The sequence below is a fragment of the Triticum aestivum genome, chromosome 5B, assembly GCF_018294505.1.
Source record: "Triticum aestivum cultivar Chinese Spring chromosome 5B, IWGSC CS RefSeq v2.1, whole genome shotgun sequence".
Classification (NCBI taxonomy): Eukaryota; Viridiplantae; Streptophyta; class Magnoliopsida; order Poales; family Poaceae; genus Triticum; species Triticum aestivum.
This window is the reverse complement of record NC_057807.1, coordinates 671,623,673-671,643,178: the sequence shown is the minus strand read 5'-3', so window position 1 is coordinate 671,643,178 and position 19,506 is coordinate 671,623,673. Positions and strand designations below refer to the sequence as shown.

Here is a 19,506-nt window from a genome sequence, read left to right as displayed (position 1 = left end):
GATTTTGAAACCTTCAATGACGCGATGTTGGCCAAGCAAGCATGGAGAATTCTTGACAATCCGAACAGCTTGTGTGCCCGAGTTCTCAAGGGAAGATACTTCCCAAATGAGGAGTTCCTAAGTGCGGATTGTCCAAAAAGTGCATCTAAAACATGGAAGGCTATCATTGTAGGGAGGGAGATGCTCAAGAAGGGACTGATCAACAACCGAAGTGTGGCATGACCATTGTTAATGGCTTGGCTGCCGTGCACCAAGTGTCACCTGCCACGCGCAAACACACGCCTTTTGCAGATTAGCCGGCCAAAACCAGATGATGTGTCAGCCGAATAGAAATAAACCACGGATTGCCTGAGAGTGACAATAAAAATACCGTTTCAGAAATGTTAACTGCCATCGACGTCCACGCAAAAATATTTCAGAAATGTTAACTGCCATCGACGTGGACACGTGTGTGGTACGCGTTACATCGGTGGAGAAAAGCAGAGAGATTATGCGAAGAAAGCACTCTTTACGGTTCTGCCACTAGGGAGGTTCTAGTACTTGTTGAGGTCAGGTCACGCACGTACATCTTCTTACTTGCTTGTACGTACCCAAGAGGTTAATTAAGTATGCAGGGTGACTCTGCAACGTAGCTTTGCTCGTATTACGAGCACCCTTTACGGTCCTGCCACGCGTGTGTACAATATACTCCTCGGTAACTAGCTACTCCCTATTGGTGTACAAAACATCTTTATATTATGAGACGGAGGGAGTAGGATGTAATAAACCGGTTGAGAACAGTTATACAGTATGCACTCTGAGTCTATCATTGCATCTAGGACAAGCACTCCGTAAGTTTTTCTTTTTTTATGAAAGCCCTCTCATGTATAAGTTCATGCAAGGACTGCATGAGTGCTGTACACTTGGTGTCCAATTATTTCCCCATGTTGACAAAAGCTTCTACTAGTCACCATTGTAGTAGCACCACTCGTAGGTCCTGCAACCATGATCATACGTACCACTAGTTGTTAATCGTCCCAGGCAAATTGTTCCTTACCCTTAATTTTAGTTTAGCCAAGCAAAGAAGTTAATGATTCTAGCTCCCTCGAATAAAAAAACATTTTTTGAATGTTCTCAAAGAAAACAAAGATCATGGGTCTAGCACAGGAGCGTGTGGGATCTGACACTGTACGCTTTGTGTATAGTTGAGTTATTTCCCCATTCTGACGCAGCGGCGTATCTGTGAGAAGAAAAAGGGGCCTGCAACGCAAAAGGGTCTAGAGGTATATTTGTGAGAAGAGAAAAAAGGAGCTCATTCTAAAAAAAACAAAAAAAAGGAGCTGCGCGCAAAATCTCAAAAAAAAATTTGACCATTTCTCGATTTGTGCGTGCCATCCTTGCGTCTCCGTATTGTTCCAATTTTATCGGATGTCCCCAAAGGGACAAGTCAGATGCCACGACCGGGCTTATAACCTGGTAGAAACTCCCCTCGCTAGCCGATGTGGTACTAAACATCAGCAGTTTTTTTTAGGGTAAACTAGGGGCTTTATTCATGGTTCAGAAAATGAGGGATACAAGCAATGTCGGGCAGGGCCCCTAGCCACACATGGCGACCCACCGCAAGAGACGCAGCTCCTTTAGCTAGCGAGTGGGCCTTAAAATTGTTCTCTCTAAATTCGAAACGGAAAGAAACATAATGAAAAAAGTTTCTACTAAACTGAATTTCCTTAAGGACATGCGCGTAGACCGGTGCACCTCCATTCCTGATATGCGAAATTACCTCCTGGCAATCTGAGGCTACCTCCAAGTTCTGCAGATTTAAGTCCCGAGCAAGGGCTAGGCTCTCGCTGCAAGCTAGTGCCTTCAGGCTTGCTGGGTCGATCAGGCCCTCATAAACAACTGCTGAAGCTCCAAGATAGACTCCGACCTTGTCCCTACATACCACTGCAGCAGCTCCTCTATCTCCTAAAGTGGAAAGAGCTCCGTCGCAATTTAGTTTTGGCGCCTCCCCGGTAGGTGGTACCCACACTCTTGCCCGGGGCTGTCCAACCCGTCCAACTGGTTGTTTTGAATTCCTGGCAACAACAATCTCAAGATCATCCAAAAATCTCTTGATGAAGCACATCATTGATAACGGGCTCTGAAATTCATGGTCATGAATCGCCTTCCTCCGAGCCCACCAAATCGCCCACATGGTTACTAGAACACGAGCAAGGTCATGTTGGTTTGTGGTCTCGAAAAGCCAGAAGAGCCATAGCCTAGCATCCTCATTTTGGTTCGATATCACATGCTCGAGTAGCTCGTCATCTCCCAACGTCCACACACATCTTGCCATGGTACAGCTTAATAGTGAATGCCTCCATGAATCCTCCGCGGCATTGCATATGGAGCATACCGGACTGTCTGCCATCTTCCTCTGGTGCCGGACCAGGCCCATGGGTAGAGAAGTGTGGGCAAGTCGCCACACGAAAACACGGACTTTGGATGGTACTTGCTTTTGCCATAGCTGTGCCCATGAACTTTTATCCGCTGCAACATCTGAGTGTCCCGGTCGGTGCTCAATCCAATCTTCCCTTTGAGCTTTGATAGCCGTGATCATTCGGTATGCAGAACGAACTGAAAAGACACCACGCCGATCGTAATGCCAGGCCCAAAAATCATCTTGCACTCGATTGCTGATGGGTATGTTAATGATCATGTCAATGTCCGGTGCTATAAAGTGATTCGAGAGTATTTGCCTGTCCCAAGACCGAGTTACTGGATTGATCAGCTCGGACACCAAAGATGGTGGGTTTGCTGTTTTTGCACAGATCGGGCGAAGTTTATAGTGTCTCGGAATCCAGTTGTCTGACCAAATCCGGGTGGAAGAACCATCACCAATTCTCTTGATCAGCCCTAGAGACAACACATCCCTCCCCTCCAAGATTGAACGCCAAACCTGAGATGGGGCCGAACCCAGGGTAGCATCAAGGATATTTGCATTAGGGTAGTAACGGGCGCGGAGAATTCTTGCACTCAACGTCTCCGGCTCTTGTAGCAGTCTGCAGGCCTGTCGTGCAAGCAAAGATAGATTGAACAACTCAATGTCACGAAACCCCAAGCCGCCCATGAACTTCGGTTTTGTCATTGTATTCCAGGAAACCCATGCTGTTTTCCTTTCTCCATTCTTACTTCCCCACCAGAACTTCCGAATTAAGCCATTGATGTGCTCACAAAGGCCCCTTGGCAGCTTGAAGCATGCCATCAAATATGTCGGGATGGACTGGGCCACAAATTTTATGAGCACTTCCTTGCCGCCCGCTGATAAGCACTTCTCCATCCACCCTTGAACTCGCTTCCAAATTCTGTCCTTGAGATATCTGAAGGACCCTTCCTTTGCTCTACCCACATCCGAGGGTAAGCCTAGGTACTTCTCTGACAAGGACTCGGTATGAACATCCAAGGTTTGCTTAATCACTTCTTTTGTCACAGCAGCCACACCTTTACTAAAGAAGATAGAAGACTTATCCTGATTTATCCTCTGACCAGAGGCATTGCAATATTTGGTTAGTAGTTCCCTAACTCTCATAGCACTTTCCTCAGAGGCCTCAAAAAATAGCAAACTGTCATCAGCAAAAAGTAAATGATTAACTGGAGGTGCTTGAGGAGCAACTTCAATCCCTCGAACTGCCCCTTGCGCCTTCAGTAAGCATGATAAACCCTCAGCCGCGAGCAAAAATAAGTAAGGCGATATAGGGTCCCCTTGCCGCAGGCCACGTGAAGGCTAGAAAGCATCCAAGCTCCCTCCACTAAAGAGAACTGAAAAAGAGACCGAGGACACGCACCGCATCACCGTGGCAATGAACCTCAGGCTAAACCCCATCTTGGTCATCACTGCTTCTAGGTAAGACCATTCCAAACGATCGTATGCTTTCATCATATCCAATTTTAGGGCACAATATCTGTTTCCTTTGACCCTCCTGGTTTTCATGTAATGCAAGCACTCATAGGCTGTGATGAAGTTATCCGTTATGAGACGTCCAGGAACGAAAGCCGACTGCTCTTCTGAGATGATTTCGGGGAGAATGGTTTTCAACCGATTTGCTAAGACCTTTGAGGCGATCTTGTAGATCACATTACAAAGACTTATTGGCCGAAACTGTCCTAAAATTTTTGGACTCGCTATCTTGGGAATCAAAACAGTGAACGTGTTGTTAATCTCCTCCAGTGAATCTACTCCATCGAGCACTCGAATGATCATACTTGTAACCTCATCCCCACAAAGCTCCCAATGTTTCTAAAAAAAGTGGGCGGGAAAACCGTCCGGTCCCGGTGCCTTGGCCGGAAACATTTGTAAGAGGGCTTCCTTTACCTCCTCTTTGCTGTACACTTCATTCAACTTTGAGTTCATACTGCCATCCACCCGCACCGGGATATGTGATAACACCTCTTCCATGCCTATAGTGCCCTCCGATGTGTATAAACTTGCATAAAATTCCGTGGCCATGTTGGCCAGCTCGTCCCTGTCCGTGCATACAGAGCCATCCGCTCGGGTCAGCTGTGATATTCTGTTTTTTGACCTTCTCGCGCTCGCCTTCCTCTGGAAAAATTCCGTGTTCTGATCGCCTTCAGAAAGCCAGGTGATACGGGAACGCTGCCTCGCCATTATCTCCTCCCGACAGGCTAGTTCTACCATGCGGTCTTCAATAGCCTTCTCCTCTCGGCCGGGTCCCGTACGTGTTGGTTCCCCTCGCAGCAAGGCCAGTTGGCGATGGAGAGACCGTAGCTCCATACGGACAGACCCAAAGGTTTGTCGCCCCCATCGCACCATGGCCGAAGAAACAGACTGAAGTTTGTTTGCCAGCTCAGTGACCGACCCTGCAGGACCATCTTCGTTCTAGGCGGCTTCCACAGTTCCTTCGAATCGGGTGTCCGTCTCCCACGCGCATTCGTAGCAAAACGGTCTCTTCGAGTTCATCCTCTGGTTCCCAGCCTCCAAGTCAGTCATCAGTAAGATTGGGCTATGATCGCTCTTTGCCGCTGTCAGGTGCTCCACGCTAGCAAAAGGAAACAGGCTCGACCAGCTAGAAGTAGCCAAAGCTCTGTCCAATCTTACCCGACAGTACTGTCCACCCGTCACCCGTGTCTCGAAAGTCCAGTCCAAGCCCTTGTATCCCAAATCTGACAAGCCACAAACATCAACAGCCTCCCGAAACCCAGCGATTTGTGAGCTATCTCGAGTATTCGGCCCCATTTGCTCTTCTTGGCGCAAAATCTCATTGAAATCACCAATGCAAACCCAAGGCAGGGTACTCTCTCCCCGCAGTCTCCTCATTGTGTCCCAAGTTTTATACCTCAGGCTTCTAGTGGCCTCTCCATAGAAACATGTCAATCGCCATTGCACGGCACCTGGTTCAGAGACCCATGAGTCAACGTGATATTGAGAAAAGTTTTTTATTGAAAGCTCAATAGTTGATTTCCAGAAAATACATAATCCTCCGCTCCTGCCACTACTCGCTACTGCAAAACTACTATCAAAACCTAAAGAAGCTGCCAACCCCTCCACTCGGTTCTTTGCTATCCGCGTCTCCACTATACAAAGCACCGACGGCGCACTAGCGTCCACAAGATCGCGAAGCTCTCGTATTGTCGCAGGGTTGCCAATCCCGCGACAGTTCCAGCATAGAGTCCTCATCTTTGCTGGCGGCTCTCCTCATGGGAGGCCGCCTCCATATCTGACTCAGAACATTCTCCTTCATCTTGGCGTCGCTTCTTGATGATGCCATTTTTCTCCGGTGTAGTGACTACACCTGATGGGCTAGCTGAAAGCGAGTTGCCTTCAATCATCATCACCGTACCCGCAACCCTGCCGGGTAAGTTTTGCAGCTGATGCCCTCCTCCATTGAAAGATCCATCCGCCGCCACCAGCCTCTTCCGCACCCCTTTTTCACCCGCCCTCTCCACTAGGGCGCCCTAGTCCTCCACCTCCATCTGATGCGGGCCGTGAGAAGCGTCTTCTCTCTCCTCATTCCTTCCTCTGCCATCCACCGGACCTCTACCCCCCTCCCCCAGTTCCTCTATCAGCACCTCCTGCCATTCTTCCTCGACCCCTCCCTCCGCCTTCTCCTCTGCCTCTCCCCCCAAAGGGCTGAGTAGCTGGCATCTCCGGCTCCCATAGCAGCCAATCGCCCCACCCAAAGGTGCTTGGGTCATGAACTCCATCCCTGCATTCATCAGCAAGGTGTCCCATTAGTCCACATGCATAGCAAAAATCAGGGAGCTTCTCATAATACACGTTGTACTTTTTCCTTTCCTTCAATGTGATATGGACAAAACAAACCAGGGGGGTATGGACATCCACATAAACCCTAGCCCTCAAAGTACTCGCCGGGTTGATCCTCCCCTCATTCATGATCACATTGAACGGAGGGTCCCCAACTTTCGCAGCAACCTTCTCTGCCAGCTCTCTCTTCCTGGTGAGGCCATCTGGCAGGCCCTTCACCCTAGCCCACACCAGTATCTTGTCAACTTTGTATTCCTTCACATCCAAGAAACCATCATACTCTTGGATCACCACTGGAGCCCTTCTGAACAGCCAAGGCCCTCCCTCCATGATCTTCCTCCAATCCCCCAATCAATGGCATTGGACCAGGAAAAGATTTGGCCCCTTGATGTTGAAAGTTACCCCCTGCACCGCCGACCATGCATTGCGCATCTGCTGAAGTAAAGCCGCTTCACTGAATGGCTTCGTCGTGTGGACACGGAACAACGCCAACCATCGGACATCCTTGATCAGTTCTTCCACCTCAGCCGACAAATCTAGGTCTTCTTCTTCCTTCCCATGTAGCTTCATCCCTGCCAATTGGTCCTCCAGTCCTAGGTCAGGATCATGGAGATCTCCATCTGAATCTTCGATCTCATCCTCATGCTTCCTCCTCTCCTCTGCGTTTTGTCTCCCCCCGCCCGTTCTCCTGATTCCCTCCACTTCTAGATCTTCCTCACCCCCTAGCATCCTTTCCGATCCACCATGCCCTACCGCCGCCGCCCCCGATGCTAAAGCCGTCGACCCACCTTCCTCCTTCCCCCCCAACTTCTGCTGCGATGGTTCCGCCATGCAAACGGATCTGCATGGTGGAGATAGGTTGATCTCACTGGCGGCCGAAAGAAAATCAGCCCCCAGCAAGGTTTCACGTGGACTCCAGCTTTTCGCCAGAGGAGAGGTGGAACCCTAAACCTAGGGGAACTTATGCGTCAGGTTGCCAGCCTCCCGCACGGGGAGCGCCCAACTGGGCCGGCCCACTAGCAGGTCTGTTGCTCCCCACGCGGTGTCCCAGTATTATTAGCCTCTTGTGGGCTGCACCCTCTTACGCGGCCCAATTTGGTGGACAGCCCAGCTGGTTCTTTCTGTTCACATTAACCTGTCATCATCATTTTTGCTAAAAAAACTTAATCTTCATTAGTCTAAAAAATCATTGGCTAATCATCATTCCTCGCTCCTGGAGATGCACGATCAATCTTTAATCTGCTAGCAGTCATGCACACTCAACCTACAAACATTAAGCAAGCAATTGACTGACGCTGGGCGCTGCCGATGGAGGCGATAATACGCCACGGGTCGCGGTGTGCACAAGCGATCCATCGACCAAACGACCTCGCCCGTTAACGTATCCAGTTTCCAATCGAGAAGACGACTCCGTGGTTGTCCATGCTGCCTGCCTACGCTTGCAATTGCGGTACGTGTTCCCCACCCGCAGGTCGGGATAACGAGACAGGAAAGGGTGGACGTGATGCGCCTATACGCTAAGGTCGGCCGGCCGGCCGACGCGGCGTTCCTCCACGTCCGGACGGACGGACGTGGAAGACCATGGAACGACTCACCGCGTATGAGATGACGAGGCTGTCGTTCAATTTTGTTTGCGTTAACACGCGCCAATATCTGTTGAAAATATGAGCAAATTACTACGAATTTTAAGCCGAATAACCAAAAGATAAATCATGATAGCACTAATAGAGATTAAACTAATCATGCGAACTAGCATAGCAGATAAACAGATCACATCTAGGGCACATACTAGAAACATGATTTCTACCACGATCTCGAACTGGAAAGATAGGATCACATATGGTGCAGCGGGAGCAGCACCGCCGGCGTTGACGTTGTTGCCCATGTCGTCGAGGATGAGGTTGCCGAGGTCGAGGAAGAAGTCGTCGTTTGCGAAGTCGTCACTGCCAGCAGTCGCGCGGGTGCGCTCCCCAAAAACCTGATCGCCCCTCTCCCGTACAGGATCACGAGAGGCGGGGTTCCGGAGGCCTGCTGTCCCTTCTCCCGGTGCACGCTGAAAGGAGGGATGGAGAAGACTTGTTTGGCGGCGCAATGATCTGGAACGGTGGTGAGAAAAGATGCGAAGCGGCGGCGGCTAGGGTAGACGTCTGCCTGACTATATAGTGCGGGCCAGGTAGATCGTGGGAGTAAACCCCACGTCTGAGTTGTCACGATCCAAAAGAATCGAAAATTGTTCAGTAATTAACGCGTCCATTAATTATTAATTAATGACTCATTAATTTTTTCCGAGCAGCAAAAATATAGACAACGCGTGCATAGCTCTCTCCTCGGCTCGGCTCAATCCCGCATCCCGCAACCCGCGGCGCGTCGTGTCGCGTCGTGGCGAGGCGAGGCGTGGCGTGGCGTGGCGAGGCGAGCGAGGAGGAGGAGCGCGCGTGTAGTTCTCCTCTTCTCATGCTCATACAAGTGGTAGAATAGCTCACCTTATAAAGAGGTGCAACTCTCTCTCAACTTATGAGGTGGGACTAAACTTTAGCCTCACTTACTCCACTCACATGTGTGCATGAATGGGCCAAGAGAATTTCAGAATTTTAGTTGGGCTTTGGGCCAAAGGCCTACTAGCAAATTCCAACAATCCCCCACAAAGTCTCATTGACACATCTCATCATTTAGTTCCAAAACATTGTTTATATACCGGTGCTTAGTGGAGACTGTGAAGTTGAACTTCCACTTCGAGTTTGATACTACACTAGATCACAACTTAAATAATGGATTATGCCTTGAACTACAAGTTTTCTGCGAGACTAGTTTCACACAAATTCTTGACCGATACTTGGCTGCCGCAAGGCTTCCCCGCTGGTGGAGTGTATACGTCGTACTCCAGGGCCTTTCATGAATTTATTAGAGAGCACCCACTTCTCACAGACTGCGACGTTAACAGTCAAATTCATATAGGTGTGTGTTGGGGAACGTAGCAGAAATTCAAAAATTTCCTACGTGTCACCAAGATCTATCTATGGAGAAACCAGCAACGAGGGGAAGGAGAGTGCATCTACATACCCTTGTAGATTGCTAAGCGGAAGCGTTCAAGAGAACGGGGTTGAAGGAGTCGTACTCGTCGTGATCCAAATCACCGGATATCCTAGTGCCGAACGGACGGCACCTCCGCGTTCAACACACGTACAACCCGGTGACGTCTCCCACGCCTTGATCCAGCAAGGAGAGAGGGAGAGGTTGAGGAAGACTCCATCCAGCAGCAGCACAACGGCGTGGTGGTGGTGGAGGAGCGTGGCAATCCTGCAGGGCTTCGCCAAGCACCTGCGGGAGAGGAGGAGGTGTCACGGGAGGGAGGGAGGCGCCAGGGCTTCAGGTGCGGCTGCCCTTCCCTTCCCTCCCTTTATATAGGGGCAAGGGAGAGGGGGGGAGGCGCAGCTTTGCCCCTTCCTCCAAGGAAGGGGTGCGGCCAAGGGGGGGGGGAGGAGTCCATCCTCCCCAAGGCACCTCGGAGGTGCCTTCCCCTTTGAGGACTCTCCCCTTTTTCTTATATCTTGGCGCATGAGCCTCTTGGGGCTGGTGCCCTTGGCCCATATAGGCTAAGGCGCACCCCCTACAGCCCATGTGCCCCCCCCGGGGCAGGTGGACCCCCCGGTGGACCCCCGGACCCCTTTCAGCACTCCCGGTACAGTACCGATAAAGTGTGAAACTTTTCCGGCGACCAAAATAAGACTTCCCATATATAAATCTTTACCTCCGGACCATTCCGGAACTCCTCGTGACGTCCGGGATCTCATCCGGGACTCCGAACAACATTCGGTAACCACATACAAACTTCCTTTATAACCCTAGCGTCATCGAACCTTAAGTGTGTAGACCCTACGGGTTCGGGAGACATGTAGACATGACCGAGACGTTCTCCGGTCAATAACCAACAACGGGATCTGGATACCCATGTTGGTTCCCACATGTTCCACGATGATCTCATCGGATGAACTACGATGTCAAGGACTCAATCAATCCCGTATACAATTCCCTTTGTCTAGCGGTATGGTACTTGCCCGAGATTCAATCGTCGGTATACCAATACCTTGTTCAATCTCGTTACCGGCAAGTCTCTTTACTCGTTACATAACACATCATCCCGCGATCAACTCTTTGATCACATTGTGCACATTATGATGATGTCCTACCGAGTGGGCCCAGAGATACCTCTCCGTTAAAGCCACAACGTGATTTGTCAACTTCTATTTACCCTTCATAAGGACCCTGTTCATCGATTCCGCTCCAACTAAAGTGAGAGAGACAGACACCCGCCAGCCACCTTATGCAACTAGTGCATGTTAGTCGGTGGAACCGGTCTCACGTAAGCGTACGTGTAAGGTTGGTCCGGGCCGCTTCATCCCACAATACCGCTGAAGCAAGAAAGGACTAGTAACGGCAAGAAAGTTGACAAATCTACGCCCACAAGAAATTATGTTCTACTCGCGCAAGAAGAACTACGCATAGACCTAGCTCATGATGCCACTGTTGGGGAACGTTGCAGAAAACACAAATTTTTCCTACTCGTTTCACCAAGATCATCTAGGAGTTCATCTAGCAACGAGTGATTAGATGCATCTACATACCTTTGTAGATCGCGCACGGAAGTGTTCAAAAGAACGGTGATGATGTAGTCGTACTCGACGTGATCCAAATCACCGATGACCAGCGCCGAACGGACGACACCTCCGCGTTCAACACACGTACGGGACGGGAGACGTCTCCTCCTTCTTGATCCAGCAAGGGGGAAGGGGAGGTTGATGAAGATCCAGCAGCACGACGGCGTGGTGGTGGATGCAGGGCGTCACAGCAGCAGGGCTTCGCCAAGACTACGAGGGAGAGACGTAACGGGGGGAGATGGAGGCGCCAGGGGCTGGTATGAAATCCCTCCTCTCCCCCCCCACTATATATAGGGGTGCCATGGGGGGGGGGGGCGCCGGCCCTAGTAGATGAGATCTACTAGGGGGGGTGGCGGCCAAGGGGAGGTTTCCCTCCCCCCCAAGGCACCTAGGGGTGCCTTCCACCACATGGACTCTTCCATGGTGGAAACCCTAGGCGCATGGGCCTATAGGGGCTGGTGCCCTTGGCCCATCTAGGCCAAGGCGCACCCCCTACAGCCCATGTGGCCCCCCGGGACAGGTGGCCCCACCCGGTGGACCCCCGGGACCCTTCCGGTGGTCCCGGTACAATACCGATAACCCCGAAACTTGTCCCGATGCCCGAAATAGCACTTCCTATATATAATTCTTTACCTCCGGACCATTCCGTAACTCCTCGTGACGTCCGGGATCTCATCCGGGACTCCGAACAACATTCGGGTTTCTGCATATACATATCTTCATAACCCTAGCGTCACCGAACCTTAAGTGTGTAGACCCTACGGGTTCGGGAGACAAGCAGACATGACCGAGACGACTCTCCGGTCAATAACCAACAGCGGGATCTGGATACCCATGTTGGCTCCCACATGCTCCACGATGATCTCACCGGATGAACCACGATGTCGAGGATTCAATCAATCCCGTACGCTATTCCCTTTGTCTATCGATATGTTACTTGCCCGAGATTCGATCGTCGGTATCCCAATACCTCGTTCAATCTCGTTACCGGCAAGTCACTTTACTCGTACCGTAATGCATGATCCCGTGACCAGACACTTGGTCACTCTGAGCTCATTATGATGATGCATTACCGAGTGGGCCCAGTGATACCTCTCCGTCATACGGAGTGACAAATCCCAGTCTTGATCCATGTCACCCAACAGACACTTTCGGAGATACCCGTAGTCTACCTTTATAGTCACCCAGTTACGTTGTGACGTTTGGCATACCCAAAGCACTCCTACGGTATCCGGGAGTTACACGATCTCATGGTCTAAGGAAAAGATACTTTGACATTGGAAAACTCTAGCAAACGAACTATACGATCTTGTGCTATGTTTAGGATTGGGTCTTGTCCATCACATCATTCTCCTAATGATGTGATCTCGTTATCAATGACATCCAGTGTCCATAGTCAGGAAACCATGACTATCTGTTTATCAACGAGCTAGTCTACTAGAGGCTCACTAGGGACATGTTGGTGTCTATTATTCACACATGTATTACGATTTCCGGATAACACAATTATAGCATGAATAAAGACAATTATCATGAACAAGGAAATATAATAATAATGCTTTTATTATTGCCTCTAGGGCATATTTCCAACACCGCGACGTTTCGAAAACGTCTTTGGTGCCTCTACTTAAACCATTTAACTGAACTATCACGTAGTTATCAAAACGTGTATGTCCGATGTTCGCAACATCAACAAACGACGTTTGGGGTTCAGCACATTGAGCAGTGCATTAAGGACATAAGCTTTCTACTGATCGCATAATCGCTACTATCAACTTTCAACTATATTTTCTCTAGGAACATATCTAAACAGTGGAACTAAAGCGCGAGCTTACGACATAATTTGCAAAGATCTTTTGACTATGTTCAGGATAATCAAGTTCATCTTATGAACTCCCACTCAGATAGACATCCCTCTAGTCATCTAAGTGATTACATGATCCGAGTCAACTAGGCCGTGTCCGATCATCACGTAAGATGGACTAGTCATCATCGGTGAACATCTTCATGTTGATCATATCTACTATACGACTCATGCTCGACCTTTCGGTCTCTTGTGTTCCGAGGCCATGTCTGTACATGCTAGGCTCGTCAAGTTAACCTAAGTGTTTCGCGTGTGTAAAACTGTCTTACACCCGTTGTATGTGAATGTAGGAATCTATCACACCCGATCATCACGTGGTGCTTCGAAACGACGAACTTTCGCAACGGTGCATAGTTAGGGGGAACACTTTCTTGAAATTTCAATGAGGGATCATCTTATTTACTACCGTCGTTCTAAGCAAACAAGATGCATAAACATGATAAACATCACATGCAATCAAATAGTGACATGATATGGCCAATATCATTTTGCTCCTTTTGATCTCCATCTTCTGGGCTCCATGATCATCATCGTCACCGGCATGACACCATGATCTCCATCATCATGATCTCCATCATTGTGTCTTCATGAAGTTGTCTCGCCAACTATTACTTCTACTACTATGGCTACCGGTTAGCAATAAAGTAAAGTAATTACATGGCGTTGTTTAATGACACGCAGGTCATACAATAAATTAAGACAACTCCTATGGCTCCTGCCGGTTGTCATACTCATCGACATGCAAGTCGTGATTCCTATTACAAGAACATGATCAATCTCATACATCACATATCATTCATCACATTCTTCTTGGCCATATCACATCACATAGCATACCCTGCAAAAACAAGTTAGACGTCCTCTAATTGTTGTTTGCATGTTTTACGTGGCTGCTATGGGTTTCTAGCAAGAACGTTTCTTACCTACGCAAAACCACAACGTGATATGCCAATTGCTATTTACCCTCATAAGGACCCTTTTCATCGAATCCGTTCCGACTAAAGTGGGAGAGACTGGCACCCGCTAGCCACCTTATGCACAAAGTGCATGTCAGTCGGTGGAACCTGTCTCACATAAGTGTACGTGTAAGGTCGGTCCGGGCCGCTTCATCCCACAATACCGTCGAAACAAGATTGGACTAGTAACGGTAAGCATATTGAACAAAATCAACGCCCACAACTACTTTGTGTTCTACTCGTGCAAAGAATCTACGCAATAGACCTAGCTCATGATGCCACTGTTGGGGAACGTAGCAGAAATTCAAAATTTTCCTACGTGTCACCAAGATCTATCTATGGAGAAACCAGCAACGAGGGGAAGGAGAGTGCATCTACATACCCTTGTATATCGCTAAGCGTAAGCGTTCAAGAGAACGGGGTTGAAGGAGTCGTACTCGTCGTGATCCAAATCACCGGAGATCCTAGTGCCGAACGGACGGCACCTCCGCGTTCAACACACGTACAGCCCGGTGACGTCTCCCACGCCTTGATCCAGCAAGGAGAAAGGGAGAGGTTGAGGAAGACTCCATCCGGCAGCAGCACAATGGCGTGGTGGTGGTGGAGGAGCGTGGCAATCCTGCAGGGCTTCGCCAAGCACCTGCGGGAGAGGAGGAGGTGTCACGGGAGGGAGGGAGGCGCCAGGGCTTCAGGTGCGGCTGCCCTTCCCTCCCCTCCCTTTATATAGGGGCAAGGGAGAGGGGGGAGGCGCAGCCTTGCCCCTTCCTCCAAGGAAGGGGTGCGGCCAAGGGGGGGAGGAGTCCATCCTCCCCAAGGCACCTCGGAGGTGCCTTCCCCTTTGAGGACTCTCCCCTTTTTCTTATATCTTGGCGCATGGGCCTCTTGGGGCTGGTGCCCTTGGCCCATATAGGCCAAGGTGCACCCCCTACAGCCCATGTGGCCCCCCGGGGCAGGTGGACCCCCCCGGTGGACCCCCGGATCCCTTTCGGCACTCCCGGTACAATACCGATAAAGTGCGAAACTTTTCTGGCGACCAAAATAAGACTTCCCATATATAAATCTTTACCTCCGGACCATTCCGGAACTCCTCGTGACGTCCGGGATCTCATCCGGGACTCCGAACAACATTCGGTAACCACATACAAACTTCCTTTATAACCCTAGCATCATCGAACCTTAAGTGTGTAGACCCTACGTGTTCGGGAGACATGTAGACATGACCGAGACGTTCTCCGGTCAATAACCAACAGCGGGATCTGGATACCCATGTTGGTTCCCACATGTTCCACGATGATTTCATCGGATGAACCACGATGTCAAGGACTCAATCAATCCCGTATACAATTCCCTTTGTCTAGCGGTATGGTACTTGCCCGAGATTCAATCGTCGGTATACCGATACCTTGTTCAATCTCGTTACCGGCAAGTCTCTTTACTCGTTCTGTAACACATCATCCCGTGATCAACTCTTTGATCACATTGTGCACATTATGATGATGTCCTACCGAGTGGGCCCAGAGATACCTCTCCGTTTACACGGAGTGACAAATCCCAGTCTCGATTCGTGCCAACCCAACAGACACTTTCGGAGATACCTGTAGTGCACCTTTATAGCCACCCAGTTACGTTGTGACGTTTGGTACACCCAAAGCATTCTTACGGTATCCGGGAGTTGCACAATCTCATGGTCTAAGGAAATGATACTTGACATTAGAAAAGCTTTAGCATACGAACTACGATCTTTGTGCTAGGCTTAGGATTGGGTCTTGTCCATCACATCATTCTCCTAATGATGTGATCCCATTATCAACGACATCCAATGTCCATGGTCAGGAAACCGTGACCATCTGTTGATCAACGAGCTAGTCAATTAGAGGCTTACTAGGGACATGGTGTTGTCTATGTACCCACACATGTATCTGAGTTTCCTATCAATACAATTATAGCATGGATAATAAACGATTATCGTGAACAAGGAAATATAATAATAACTAATTTATTATTGCCTCTAGGGCATATTTCCAACAGTCTCGCACTTGCACTAGAGTCAATAATCTAGTTCACATTGCCATGTGATTAACACTCACAGGTCACATCGCCATGTGACCAACATCCAAAGAGTTTACTAGTGTCATTAAACTAGTTCACATCATCATGTGATTAAGACTCAATGAGTTCTGGGGTTTGATCATGTTTTGCTTGTGAGAGAGGTTTTAGTCAACGGGTCTGCAACATTCAGATCCGTATGTACTTCGCAATTCTCTATGTCATATTGTAAATGCTACTTCCACGCTCCACTTGGAGCTATTCCAAATGGTTGTTCCACTATACGTATCCGGTTTGCTACTCAGAGTCACTCGGATAGGTGTTAAAGCTTGCATCGACGTAACCCTTTATGTCGAACTCTTTATCACCTCCATAATCGAGAAACATATCCTTATTCCTCTAAGGATAACTTTGACCGCTATCTAGTGATCCACTCCTTGATCACCTTTGTACCCTCTTGCCAGACAAGCGGCAAGGCACACATCAGGTGCGGTACATAGCATAGCATACTGTAGAGCCTACGTCTAAAGCATAGGGGACGACCTTCGTCCTTTCTCTCTTTTCTGCCATGGTCGAGCTTTAAGTCTTAACTTCATACCTTACATCTCAGGTAAGAACTCCTTCTTTGACTGATCCATCTTGAACACCTTCAAGATCATGTCAAGGTATATGCTCATTTGAAAGTATTATTAAGCATTTTGATCTATCCTCATAGATTTTGATGCTCAATGTTCAAGTAGCTTGATCCAGGTTTTCTATTGAAAAACACCTTTCAAATAACCCTATATGCTTTCCAGAAAATTCTACATCATTTCTGATCAACAATATGTCAACAACATATACTCATCAGAAATTCCATAGTGCTCCCACTCACTTCTTCGGAAATACAAGTTTCTCATGAACTTTGTATAAACCCAAAATCTTTGATCATCTTATCAAAGCGCACATTCCAACTCCGAGATGCTTACTCCAGTCCTTAGAAGGATTGCTGGAGCCAGCATACGTTTTAGCATCCTTAGGATCGACAAAACTTTTCTGATTGTATCACATACAACCTTTCCTTACGAAAAACTGGTAAGGAAACTCGTTTTGACATCCATCTGCCAGATTTCATAAATGCAGCTTGTGCTAACATGATTCCGACGGACTTTAAGCATCGCTACAGATGAGAAAATCTCATCGTAGTCAACTCCTTGAACTTGTGAAAAACTCTTCGCCACAAGTCGATCTTCATAGACGGTTACATTACCGTCCACGTCCGTCTTCTTCTTAAAGATCCATTTATCTCAATGGCTTGCCGATCATCGGGCAAGTCCACCAAAGTCTATGCTTTGTTCTGATACATGGATCCTATCTCAGATTTCATGGCTTCTAACCATTTGTCAGAATATGGGCCCACCATTGCTCCTCCATAGCTCGTAGGTTCATTGTTGTCTAGCAACATGATATTCAAGACAGGATTACTGTACCACTCTGAAGCAGTACACATCCTTGTCACCCTACGAGGTACGGTAGTGACTTGATCCGAAGTTTCATGATCACTATCATAAGCTTCTACTTCAGTTGGTGTAGGTGCCATAGGAACAACTTCCTGTGCCCTGCTACACACTAGTTGTAGTAATGGTTCAATAACCATATCAAGTCTCCACCATCCTCCCACTCAACTTTTCGAGACAAACTTTTCCTCGAGAAAGGACCCGGTTCAAGAAACAATCCCTATTGCTTTCGGGTCTGAATTGGGAGGTATACCCAACTGTTTTGGGTGTCCTATGAAGATGCATTTTATCCGCTTTGGGTTTGAGCTTATCAACCTGAAACTTTTTCACATAAGCGTCGCAGCCCCAAACTTTTAAGAAACGACAACTTAGGTTTCTCCAATCGGTGTCGTCTCAACGGAATTACGTGGTGCCCTATTTAAAGTGAGTGCGGTTGTCTCTAATGCCTAACCCATGAACGATAGTGGTAATTTGATAAGAGACATCATGGTACGCACCATATCCAATAGGGTGCAACTATGATGTTCGGACACACCATCACACTATGGTGTTCCAGGCGGTATTAATTGTGAAACAATTTCCACAATGTCTTAATTGCGTGCCAAAGCTCGTAACTCAGATACTCATCTCTATGATCATATCATAGATATTTTATCCTCTTGTCACGATGATCTTCAACTTCACTCTGAAATTACTTGAACCATTCAATAATTCAGACTTGTGTTTCATTAAGTAAATATACTCAACATCTACTCGAATCATCTGTGAAGAAAGAACATAACGATATTTACTGCATGCCTCAGCACTTATTGGACTGCACACATCAAAATGTGTTACTTTAACAAGTTGCTATCTTGTTCCATCTTACTGAAAACGAGTCTTTTTAGTCATCTTGCCCATGTGGTATGATTTGCATATCTCAAGTGATTCAAAATCAAGTGAGTCCAAACGATCCATCTGCATGGAGTTTCTTCATGCGTATACACCAATAGACGTGGTTCGCATGTCTCAAACTTTTCAAAAAATGAGTGAGTCCAAAGATCCATCAATATGGAGCTTCTTCATGCGTTTTATACCAATATGACTTACATGGCAGTGCCACAAGTAAGTGGTACTATCATTACTATCTTATAATTTTTGGCATGAAAATGTGTATCACTATGATCGAGATTCAATAAACCATTCCTTTAGGTGCAAGACCATTGAAGGTATTATTCAAATAAATAGAGTAACCATTATTCTCTTTAAATGAATAACCGTATTGCGATAGACATAATCCAATCATGTCTATGCTCAACGCAAACACACAATGACAATTATTCAGGTTTAATACTAATCTTGATGGTAGAGGGAGCGTGCGATGTTTGATCACATCAAACTTGGAAACACTTCCAACACATATCGTCAGCTCACCTTTAGCTAGTCTCCGTTTATTCCGTAGCTCTTTTATTTCGAGTTACTAACACTTAGCAACCGAACCGGCATCTAATACCCTGGTGCTACTAGGAGTACTAGTAAAGTACACATTAACATAATGTATATCCAATTAAATCTGGGAGTGGTTTTAGAAAAACTGGTTGAAATGGTTTGGTTTTTTATTATGGGCTTGACTGGTTTAGGTTTTATTGGGCTGAGGCTTTCTTTAGTTCGGTTTGGTTTGGGTTTGGAGAGAAACCAGTTTGGGTTAGTTGGTTATGGGCTGAAACCGTTTGATGTATTATGGGCTATAAACTGTGGGTACAACCCGGTTCTCTGTATGGGTTCATTGCCTTCGACTGCTCCCCAACCCACCCGCCGCTCGTCTTCGCCCTCGCCGCCGCCCGCACGCCCCCCTGTCTCTTCCCCCTCGCTGTCCCTTCCTTGCGCCACCGCCTCGCCGTCCCCCTCCGGCGCCACCCCCTCCTGGGGACAGAAGATCCAGCATGAGCTACCCCGAGCTGGCCCTCCCATTGTTGCCGCCGCCCCTCCCCGTCCGTTAGGGTTGAGGTCGCCGGGCCATCTCCGCCGCGCCACCTTCCCTCCGTCGGCAGCCGACAGGTACCTCTCTCTCTCTCTCTCTCTCTCTCTCTCTCTCTCTCTCTGACCGGCTACTCCTGTTGACCAGGTCCTGCTCCTCCCGTGGCAAGCCGGCAAGGTGCTCTGGCGGCATCGCCGACAAGGTGCCCCTGCTGGTCCCCTCCTCGTCTGCAACAACAACAGCAGCAACCAGGTCTTTATTCCTCAACAAAGAACCACTTCGATTTGTTCT

At 48.3% G+C, this 19,506-nt stretch overlaps 1 pseudogene; it reads right to left on the bottom strand.

Annotated features, from left to right (window-relative positions):
- Positions 1–1,338: 1,338 nt before the first annotated feature.
- LOC123118032 (uncharacterized) lies at positions 1,339–1,423 on the bottom strand (annotated as a pseudogene).
- Positions 1,424–19,506: the final 18,083 nt, after the last annotated feature.